Genomic DNA, 12054 nt, shown 5'->3' on the forward strand with positions numbered 1-12054 from the left:
TCCAGACATGCTACCTTCTTAGAAAAGCAGTTTATCCTTGAAGGAAACAGTGGGAGCAAAATTGAACTTGATGAAGTTCAAGAAGCACAAAATACTACGGTTCAAGTGGAAACACCTATTCAGACTGAACAACCTTCTATAGAACAGTCCATTCGTAGGTCAGGGAGAGTGTCTCGCCAACCTGAGAGGTATTATGGCCTTGTCATTGAGAATGACAATGAGTTGTCAATCATTGATGATGACGACCCTATGACCTATAATGAGGCTATGAGTAGTGTTGACTCAGAGAAATGGCAAAGTGCCATGAAATCCGAAATGGAATCCTTGTATACCAACCAAGTATGGACTTTGGTTGAAGCACTAGAGGGTGTGAAGCCTATTGAGTGCATATGGGTATACAAAAGAAAGATTGGAGCAGATGGCCAGGTAGAGACCTATAAGGCCAGGCTCGTGGCAAAAGGATTCAGACAAAGGCAAGGGATTGACTTTGATGAAACTTTTTCGCATGTAGCCCTGTTAAAATCAATTCGGATTTTGCTTGCAATTGCTGCTTACTATGACTATGAGATCTGGAAAATGGACGTGAAAACAGCCTTCCTCAATGGGAAACTTGAAGAGGAAGTGTATATGACACAACCAGAGGGTTTTCTTTCCAAGGGAAATGAACACCTAGTGTGTAAGCTGCTGCGAACCATATATGGTTTAAAGCAAGCTTCTCATAGATGGAACATCCGTTTCGATGAGACAATCAAAGAGTTTGGTTTTATCAAAAACATAGATGAACCATGTGTCTACAAGAAGGTTAGTGGGAGCGCGGTAACATTTCTTGTATTGTATATGGATGACATACTTCTTATAGGAAATGATATACCGATGCTGCAATAATTCAAAGTGTGGTTATCGAAGAACTTCACTATGAAGGACTTGGGAGAAGCATCCTACATTCTCGGTATGAAGATCTATAGAGATAGATCTAGAAGAATGATAGGTCTTACCCAGGGTACATACATCCAAAAAGTGCTTAAAAGGTTTAGCATGGAAAACTCCAAAAGAGGTCTCATACCGATGAGCCATGGAGTTCCCTTTCCGAAAAGATGTCTCCTAAGCACCTGAGGAAAGAGAGCGTATGAGTAAGATTCCTTATGCTTCAGTAATAGGATCTATCATGTATGCGATGTTATGTACTAGGCCTGATGTTGCTTATTCAATTAGTGTGACGAGCAGATATCAGTCCGATCCAGGTGAAGACCACTAGAAAGTAGTGAAGAACATCCTTAAGTACTTGCGAAGGACTAAGGATATTTTTCTTGTTTTTGGTGGTGGATCTGAGTTGAAAATAGAGGGTCATACTGACTCTAGTTTTCAATCAGAAAGTGATGATAGCAAATCCATGTCAGGGTACGTGTTTACTCTGAATGGTGGTGCGATTAGTTGGAAGAGTTCCAAACAGTCTACAACGGCTGACTCCACAGCGGAAGCAAAATATATAGCTGCAAGTGAGGCTGCAAAAGAAGCCGTTTGGATGAGGAAATTTGTTTCTGAGTTGGGAGTTGTTCCTAGCATTGAGGAGCTTATTGTGTTGTATTGTGATAACAACGAAGCAATAGCACAAGCCAAGGAACCTAGGTTTCATAAAAATTCCAAACATGTTTTGTGATGCTTTCATTTGATTAGGGAAATCATTGAAAGAGGAGATGTCAAGATTGAGAGAGTTGACACACATAACAACGTAGCAGGCCCACTCACAAAGTCATTGTCTCAGATTCACTTTGATCATCATAAAGAGAAGATGGGTATTAGATATCAGGGTGATTGGCTTTAGTTCAAGTGGGAGATTGAAAATGTTTGTCCTAAATCCAATCATGTATGATGAGTTATGAAGAACTTTCTTGTATTCCTATTTGATTTCATTGATATTAATAAAAGACTTGTTTTGGTTTTATTATGGGCTTTATCTATTTAAAGTGTTTTTAAATAAGATGCTCCATAGTTTAGAGTAAAGCTTCTAGAATTATAATGAGATTATAATAGTGAGATCTAGAAGATGATAACTCTAGACTTAAACAGTTCCTGATCATAGGATAACTAATCAGATGTTAGTGGATCCGCAAAGATTGGTACATACTATGCTTGCTCCATTCAGGAGGATGTCTGTTCTCATAGGCATTTGTGTGGTGACACTATAGCTAGTATGTAGGTGCTTATTAGGGAATAAGTTCACTGAACATGACTCGATAAGTTGAACAACTAATGGAGATTACTCACGTGTCAATAGTTATTCACTGAGTGATAGTTGTACAAGTGTCCTTAGACTTGAGATCGTTAAAGTTATCTTGTATATAATGAACTGTGCTTGGTTTAGTCCTTAGTCTCAAGGACATCCATTAGGTCTATTCTGGGCATAGGGATTTGTGTATAGAGATAGTTAACGTCAATAGAGGATCTACCCCTTCCAGTATAAGAAGAGAATATCCTATGTTATTCTTAGTATGCGAGTTCTGGAATCTCTGGCCAGAGTGTATGAAATTAGAAAGGAGTTTCTAATTTGCATTAATATGAACTTTGCATTATGAATAAGAAATCATATGATTAAATTTGATAGGCCTGACACGAGATCCATGCCTTATATTTAATCGGGATATTATAAGGGTACAAGGAATTCATTGTACGGTAACTAGTCACTGACAGGTTCTTGGTATTCTAAGCAGTGAATTCATATTATCCAGATAGTCGCGATATGTTGAGAAGCATCACTCACGATGTAGAATAAATATAATTAATCAGGTAATTATATTTAGTGAATTTTAGTATTCATGTAAATAATTAATAAAAGTTTATTGTTATTTATTTCTACTACCGGCATAATATTGAACCTACAGGGTCACACCATAAAAGAATATTTTCTTTGATGAAAGAATGAGAGAGAGAATAATTTTCTAAATAGTTTAGAAAAAGAAATAATGATTAAAATACTTTTAATTATTATTAAAGCATTTTATAAATATAAAATGTGGGGCTAATATATATATATATATATATAATGATATATTATAAAACCCTAGGAGAGCCCTATAAATAGAATGAGATGGCTCATTCTAAAACATACTTGGTTTTGTGAAAACCCTAGCCTCCATCTTCTTCCTCTCTCTCTCTCTCTCCCAAAAACTCCATTTTACAAAAGCTTGGTTTTATAAAAAGCTTCATCGAAGAAGATCATTCTTGGCGGATACCGGTAGAGTGCTTCACACATTAAGGAGCAACTTCTAGCAACCATAATTATAAAGCTTCGATTTTCAAGGTATGGTTACGATTCCTCCGTTTTTCTGATTTATACGTTTTTCCATATGTGCGATACATGGTTTGTGTAGAATAATTGTTATATCACGCTTCCGCTCATCCGTAAATTCCTTCAATTATAAATTCTGAATAGTTAAATATTTTGCATTTCGCTGCAATTACTCTTAATTATGCAAGTACCTTTTGTTCTTATTCCTTATTATGAATTATGATCTCTTGAGAAAATACCTATTGTTCCGGGTTATTTGCGAACCCTGAATCGTGAAGGTTTAACCAAAATTGGTTTTCATTAAACTACTCTACGGATTGGATGGTTAGGAATAGGGCTAGGGAGAGACTGGACCCTAAGGGGAAGGGATGGACTGGACCCTTTGTTTGTTAGGCCGTAGTGCCTAGGTACCCGATATGATAGTGGGTCTATGCAAATGGGCATAGATTCGCGCTATATTCTGACTGGTCAGTAGAGTATAGTGCATATGTTGATTCTAGTGTCCAGTCTAATTTATTATTGATCACCATTAACGACATTCCTTCTTGAAAATTTTTATGATTACAAAACCGAAAAAAGAATTGATTTAGGAGATGAATTAGTGTAATGTGCGTTGTTCTTTTACAAATAAATATGATTTATGATGAAAGGCTAAATAAGGCCGATGTTTTATTTGTTCAACTATATTAATGAATAGAGATGTTTATAAAATATTTCTAAAAATTTGTTTCCAGTGGTTTATTTTAATACAGATATCTGGAAACTAAATGATGATACTTGCTGGGCATTTTTGGTTCACTCTTGCTTTGTTATTCCTTATTCTTTCAGTATAACATGAGGATAGAAGTAAATAGCTCACGATAAACAGGAATAATAGAGAGATCCCAACTGCTGGAAGTTGGACATGTCAGAATAAATAAGATGAGGAAGATGAATAAGGTAATAATATTGAGTTACTTATTATAGAATTTAGATGTTTAGATTCTTGTTTAATACCATAACCTGTAAATGATCCGGATCTGAGGGGTAATATGTATATTTATTTTAATATACATGTTTATATTATTCAAAGTTGTTTGTGACACCCAGTCCTGGCCCTGGATTTGAGGGATGTTACAAGTTGGCATCAGAGCCACATGTTATTGGTCCCTGAAATAAGAATAGGTAGAAATTAAGATAAGACTGACAGGTCATATAAGATAGGGAAGACTTCAAGTAAACTCATGTTGAGTTTAAGTTGAGTTTGAGTTAAGATTATCGGATACGATATTGATTATTAAGATAAGATGTTGTTAAGATAGGTGTTTGGTGAAAATATTGACCCTATAAATATATTGAATACCCAGATCCTATAATTACGAGGAGTCGACGACTCGACGGATATTGGGCGAATACCCTGATTTTCATGTGGTTTTAAATGAAATTGAGATTGATTCTTTTGAGAATTTCGTATCAGGAAAGGTGGATGAGTTTTAGTATAATTCAGTTTAGGGTCGCGTAATATGAAAATAGCTATCAGTCTTTACCCAAGCAAGTCAAGCGGAGAGTTGGAGTTTCCAGTTTTAGAGGCACTTTTAACAGTTGACCCTAGATATTCTTATGAAATTTTTCTTGTTATTGTAAGCCATTTCTCAGGAACCGCGCAAGGAACGACAGATCTACCTTATTAGGTATACTTAATGTAATGCCCCCAAATTCGGGGTCAGGAATCTGGGTCGTTATGCAATCCTTCAATCATGTGTTACCTGTATTAACTCAATAATCCAATAACTCTATATCATAGACCCCCAATCTCACACATACACACACAAGTTATAGCCTTAGAAATTATGTACATAATGTAATATTCTTTTATTACAAATCAAATATACTTTACATGATCTTAAACAATTATTCGTAACCTCTACATGAAGTTACAATAATTACTACTAACATCTTATACCTATATGAATACTATGGTCCACCTAAGATAAACCTGCAAGAGATTCTTCCCATGATTGCAAGCGACTAAGGTCCCGCATGGCATACTGGTAATCTGTTGTGTTGTGAAATTTAAAAGAAAGGGAGAGTGAGCAACAATGCTCAACCATAATAATAATATTATACAAAGACCGTTAAAGAAATTATATTAATCCGTATAAGGATATATATTTACTCAAAGTAGTTTTCTTGGTGATACACATCTCTCTTCGAAATAATGTTTTCGATTGACTTATTAGTCTACAATTACCTTAATGGTAAACCCAACACATAGGCTTGGGTTACGGTATTACATCATAATTCTAACTGGAAGATTGGGACAGTCCCCGGAGCCCTACTATACGATGATCAGTCGTACAGCAGAATAATATTGTTCTCTACATATAGATGGACGAATTCCTTACTCCCGGTTATCACCCTGGCCACATACGGGCTATGTGTCCCATTCTGGGTGTACACACACTTCGTAGATCCTTGAGAATACATGGTACTTCTCCTACGGTACTAGTAGTCTCCCCAGTACACGAAGTACTGAATCTCTACCCCTCCCTTGTCCTGGAAGAATCTGTTATTCCTAAACAGTCTAACAAAGAATTACAAAAGGGGGGTTGAATATAAATATGGCTTCTATTTTATTTTAAGAACAGTTTTACTATGAATATATAACTGTGTTTGATTTAGGAATGGTGCGGAATGAAAGTAGTAAAGAAATCAAAACACAAAGTAATCAAATACAAGTACTTAAAAACTTTATGGTGGATTGAACTTTTCCACCAGATATATATATATATTAATGAGAGAACTCTGTGTTACAATGTTGTACACAGCTGCTTACAAGTTGAACTCACAAAAATAGAGAAATTCTTTATAGATATAGCTTTTTCTATTTCTCTGGTAATTTCTTGCTTACTTAGATAATATTATACTTGCTACACTTGGTTTATATATCACCAAGTTACATGATAAAAAGAGAATCAAATAAGATAAAAAGTTTCTAGTCTAATCTCATGCTTCTGCAATTCTCAATCCAGCATATTTGAATATCTTCAATTTAGCATGGAAATGGAAATGCTTCTTTGTTCTCTATAAACCTGTAATTAGGCTGCCACATTCCATTTGCATACACTCAACGCATGTGATTGTCAAGTCACTATCAACTGCTCTTTTGAATTTGATCATCCATTGAAAACTTCATAGGATCATCCGTTGAGACTGTGGTTGATCATCCGTTGAAACTTTGGTTGATCATCCGTTGAAACTTTGTAAAGCATCCTTTGAAGTTTTAGCTGATCATCCGTTGAAGCCTTGTGAAATATCCGTTGAGACTGTCTTCATGGCAGTTAACTCCATTTCATTTATACAAGATTACAAGGCATCTGATATTTATAATTGACCAACCTATCTTGTATATCAATCTAGTAGTTAAAAAGACTTAAATATTCTACAACATCTAGTTCACTAAGACAATATAATATGCAGAAATGTGCTACTTAACTTATTATTACATAAGCTACTCTTTCAACGGATGTTGAAGTGATCATCCGTTAAAAGCTACAAATTCACTAAATAATATCTACTAAGTGTTTTATTTAACTTGTCATCAAGTTCATAACATATTCTTAACAATCTCCCCAATTTATGTCTACTGGAATTGTAGCCATAAATTAAGAGAAACTTGATGATAACAAAACACCCTATAAATACAGACTGAATTATAGTAGATAAAATTGACAAATGCTGCAATTTATTTAACAAACATACAGAGGAAGGTTTGTAGAGAATCTCATAGGCCTTTTTCAAAGTGTTCCTCTAGACTGAGAAAATTTGGCTTATTTCCTTGACTGTCCGAGCTTCTTTCCCAGCTTCACATTTTTTTCTTCAATTTGGAATAGGAGTTGCCTTTAGAACTCAGATTCATCTCCATTTATATGATCCAACTTTTCTTGCATCTCCACGAGAGTTTCATTGCTTGTAATCTTTAGCTGATCTTCCAATCTGAAGAATCTTATGATGCATTTTTCATCTTTGAACTCCATTATCAAGTATGGCCTCAAATGCACCCTATCTCCTGTAAAAGGAATTGTTAATACTCTTGGGAGTGCATTTGGTCCTTTTCATCTATTCCTTATCTCCTCAATCTTGTTTAGTACCATTTTCTTGGCAACTATGTTGAATCCAAAATTCTTCTTGATTGAGGAGAAGATAGTCACCAAAGTAGAATAGCCTTCATTGAGAATTCCGTGAAGGGGCCAAGTCATCTCTCTTCCATCCTTGTACCTTAGACTAATATTTCTGGAAGATGTTTGTAAGCATCAACGGCTCTAACTTCATCTATCTCTTCCAAATAGAGATTTATGTCTGAGAATTCTTTAATGTCACAAATGAAGAGTTGATCTCCCTTGTTGACAGTTGGTTTGGGTGTGGGTAGTGATTTGGATTGAAGTTTGACAGGCTTGACCTTCTTGATTATTCTTTTCTTTGTCCTTCCTGGCTTGGTTTGAATTGGAATGAATAGATCAGGAAGTGGTAGGCTTTTCTAATCTATATGTTCATCCTTGGGAATTATGGTTTCACCATGGAAATTCTTGTCAGGATAAACCTTGAATTCAGCTTGTTCCACTATCGACAAAGTTGTTTGACTTGAAGTAGTAGATTGGGTTGGCATGTATTCTTCCTTATCTTCATCAAAATCTAACATCCTCTTGGGTTTGAGTTTGTATCCAAATTTCTTAGTCTGCTTTGTTTTTTCTTTATTTCTTTCAATCAGATTCTCAGTTGTCATAGTAGGCAAAACAACTTTTGTGGTTGCAGGCTTCTTAGGTAGGTTCTTAACTTCTACAGCAGCTTGCTTTTATTGTTGTTTGGGCCTCACCTTTTCTTCTTTCTTGGCATCTGCAAACTATGGATGTCCAGCCACCACACAGATCATTTTCCCATTCCTGTAGATTTTGGCTATTCTCTTCTTTAAGACTAAGTCTCTAGGATCTTTGAAGAAAGCAATAGACCTTCCAAGCAGCTTCTCCTCATCTGGTTTAGGGGTTTCATACATTAGGTCCAATGATTTTTTTTTCTGAATTCTTTAGATAGTTTCTCTTTGGCTGAAAAATCACATTGGCCTTTGGAGATTTGATTTTTTAGGGTTGCCCCCATTCCATGTTCCCTAAACTCATAGCATTTGCTGAAATTGGTCTCAATTGAGAGAAATGAGAGAAGACTTTGTCTTGTTTCTCAATTGGACCAAATTTCTTATTGATGTTCTCATCAAGCTTCTTCCATTTTTCATTTAACTCTAACTCAACTGCTGCTATTGTGATCAGATAAATGCTGTCAAGAGCTGGTGTCTTAGAGAAAGTAATTTCTGGAACAATCACCTTGCTGACTTGTATGTTGAGCACTTTCCCCCCTTCACTGACTGACTCTTCCTGACTAACTGGAATAATAGAATCTTTCTCCCCTTTTTGTTAGCATCAAGTTGAGCAGAGGTAGAGGTTTGTGCAGCCACCAACTTTTGAATAAGCAGTGTTTGTTGAGCTTGATGGAGTTGGATTTGAGTGATTGAGGTTTCCAGGGTCTTGAGCTTAGTGTCCAAAGAATCCACCTTGCTAACTAGATCAGAGTTTTTCCTAAGTTGTCTGTTGATATCTAACATTGTTGTGTTAGGAAAGGTAGCCTCCAATCTTGCAGTGGTGTTCTTTTTGAATTGACCAATTTCTGTCTTGAGCTCAGTCATATCTCGAGTTTGCTTTAGAGATTGGATTTGGTGCAGTTGAAGAGACTCAAGGTGTGCTTGAAGAAGTCTCTTGGTGTTGGCATTTATAGTAGCTTGAAGAGATGTCTGAGTCTATTGAATTATGTAAAAGAGAGTTGATTTGAAGTGAGGCTCATTACATTCTTTCCTAAACATCCATGATGGAGTGTTGATGCTTCAGCTAGGGCCTGTTTCTCCCCCTATGTCCATGAATTCTCTTTCACCCTCATCATCATCATCCCCAAAATTGTCTTCAGAACCACCAGAATGATATTCAAAATCATCACCAACCGTGGAGGGCATGGCAGTGATTGCATCCTTGGCCGTTTGTATGGAGGAAGTTGTGTGCACCAAGTTGAGAATTCTCTCAGCAGCCTCATTGTCCTGTTCAGCCAAGACTTAATAAGCTGGAATTGGGTGAGTAAATTCCTCAGCTTCATAAGAAATAGAGTCTAAGACAACTTGATAATCTTGCTAAAATAATTGTTTCTTTTCAGCCTCATTGATATCCCTTAACTCGTTCAAAATAGGGCTCTTCCCATTCTTCAGTGCATGCTTTTCTCTCATATTCTCTATTTTCTTGCATCAAGGGCTCCCCTTGGCTTCCCACCCTCACACCCTCACCTTCACCTACAAAGGTGAGACTCCACTCACTCACTTTTGCCAAGCTGGAAGAAATAACTTGCAGATTTTTACTTTTTTCCTCTCCTTTTCCCTAAGAGCAACTCAGCCTCTCACTCTGTTCACTCCCTTCCCTCAATCCTAGAAGTGATTGTACAACTACTAAATCATCTGCACTTATGAAAACAGTTGAGATTTCAAGTGGCATAGTGATAGTCAACGGATGAGAAACATCCTTCGAAGCAGTAGTTGAAAGTGCCAACGGATGATTGCTGTTAAGCACATCCGTCGAGATACAATCACTAGTCAATGGATGAAAAATATCCGTCGAGATAATAGAAATGACAGAGTTTGGAGTAGAAACTACTATAGAATCTGTGGTGATTGATTTGAGATTTTGCACAGATTTCTCAGTAGAATCAGAAAAAAATGGCAAGTGAGCCAACAAATCATCTAAAAGATGATGCTCACTTGCTGTAGATTTTGGCTTCTCCACGAGTGTTAAAGATGGAGAATCAAGAATTGATGTGTGAATCATTTCCACATCTAAAGAATTTGTGGGTGAGTTTTGTGTGTGAGGTGCTTCTATTATTAAAGATTTTGGTTGTGACTCCACCTTTACAAGAGCCATATCAACCTGACTTTGAGAAGGTGCTGTAACTGAGTCTTTGATTGCAGTTTGTACAGTTTTTGCACCCTGTGTATCCCCAAGTATTTTAGATTTCTTCTTTTGAGCATAAGTTTGAGGTTAGCTTGTTTTCCTAACCCTCTTGGCATGTGCTCTTGGTTGAGAGCTTGTTTCAATAGTAACATCCTTTTGGGAGGATGAAACTAGTAATGAGCTTGAGTCCTTATTAAGCTCTACATTCTGTTGGGAAACTGCAGTATGGCTAGGTTGGGTTACATACACCTCCCCCTCCTTATTCTTAGGGCTACTTTTATGTTCACCCTGTCCCTCACCAGACTTACTTCCCTTCACACTCCCCTCTTGGTTTTTAGTGGATGTTACAACTATCTTCTTTTGAGAGAAACTAGAGGGGGCTTTCTTTGACTTGGATTTTGAAATTATTGGTTTTGTAACTTGGGTAGGCACCTGTTTGGTCACTGTCACATGTGTCATAGCCATAGTTGATTGTAAAGAAACTGGTGGTTGAGAAGTAGTAGGGACAAAAATGTTTACCTCACTTACCTGAGGCTGTTCCATAATTGGCATGTAAACAAGGGGAACATCCTTGTGGTGATTTGCCTTGTTCAGGTCAGCAATAATTCTTCTCTCTTGGACCCAACAATCTAACTTGTTTGTTGGGTTCAAAATTGAGAGATCCTCAGACATAAAATTAGCTATTAACATAAAGAATCTAGCATAATATATGTTTTTGGTCCTCTTCTTAATATCTCCTAGTTTACTCCCTAATTCATACATAACTGGTGTGCTGAAATTGAAATACTTATCACTAAGAAGCATATAAAGCATGTTAACAAGTGAGTCAGTAACAACATCAAAATTGCTGATTTTGCTGGAAAACACCTTGATAAAGGAATCACACAAAAAGCTCCATTCTTTTCTAGGACCCATTATCCTAACATCACCTAACTTAGTGGCAGTAAGAGCATAACCCATAGAAATTAGCATGTTACTCACATTAGTGTCTGTGTGGAGCAAGTGTGTTATTCTCAGGCAGTTTAAAGCACTTTTCAATTGCATCACATTTAATACAGTGTTCATTACCTTTAAGAGTGAAGGTAGGTTTTGTCCTTTGAATTGAACACTGTTGTAGTCCAAATTTCCTCGACAACTTCACAGTAAATGGTTGGAGACTCAAGCATGGCATAACTCAGTTTGCAGTTCAGGATGAAGTCCATTATTTTGTGATAGTCTTCAGATGCCGGAAATTGCTTGTTCACCAAAGCCACGAAGTTGTTCTTTTCATAAATATACCCAGTAAAGGACATGATTTTGACTACTGGTGCCATTGCTGTGATTGAAATTAGTTACAGAAAGGGATATTTGCTTTTGGAGAAGAAGAGAGTTAGAGAAATTGCTTGAGAAAGATAAAAGTAAAAATAGAAATGAAATTAGCTTTTATACTTTCTCGGAAATAAATTGTCAAAAACTAAAAAGTAAAATAAAGTAACCAATCAAATTAGCGCAAAATAGTCATTTAAACGTAAGAAAAACTGTCAAGATTCTAAGATTATCCGTTGAAATATACATACAGGCTGTAAGTAAATTCGACGGATAATGCTTAGAATTAACGGCTAAGATTGAGAGCAATTCGACGGATAGGGATGAAAGTACCCAGAATAATGTTTGATACTTCAACGAATAATGAAATTCAACGGATATTCATTTTCAACGGATAATGAACATCCGTCGAGATGTAAATTCTGACTTAGCCAAAATTTCATCTTTAACAAG

Source organism: Apium graveolens, chromosome 2 (assembly GCF_009905375.1).
Source record: "Apium graveolens cultivar Ventura chromosome 2, ASM990537v1, whole genome shotgun sequence".
Lineage (NCBI taxonomy): Eukaryota > Viridiplantae > Streptophyta > Magnoliopsida > Apiales > Apiaceae > Apium > Apium graveolens.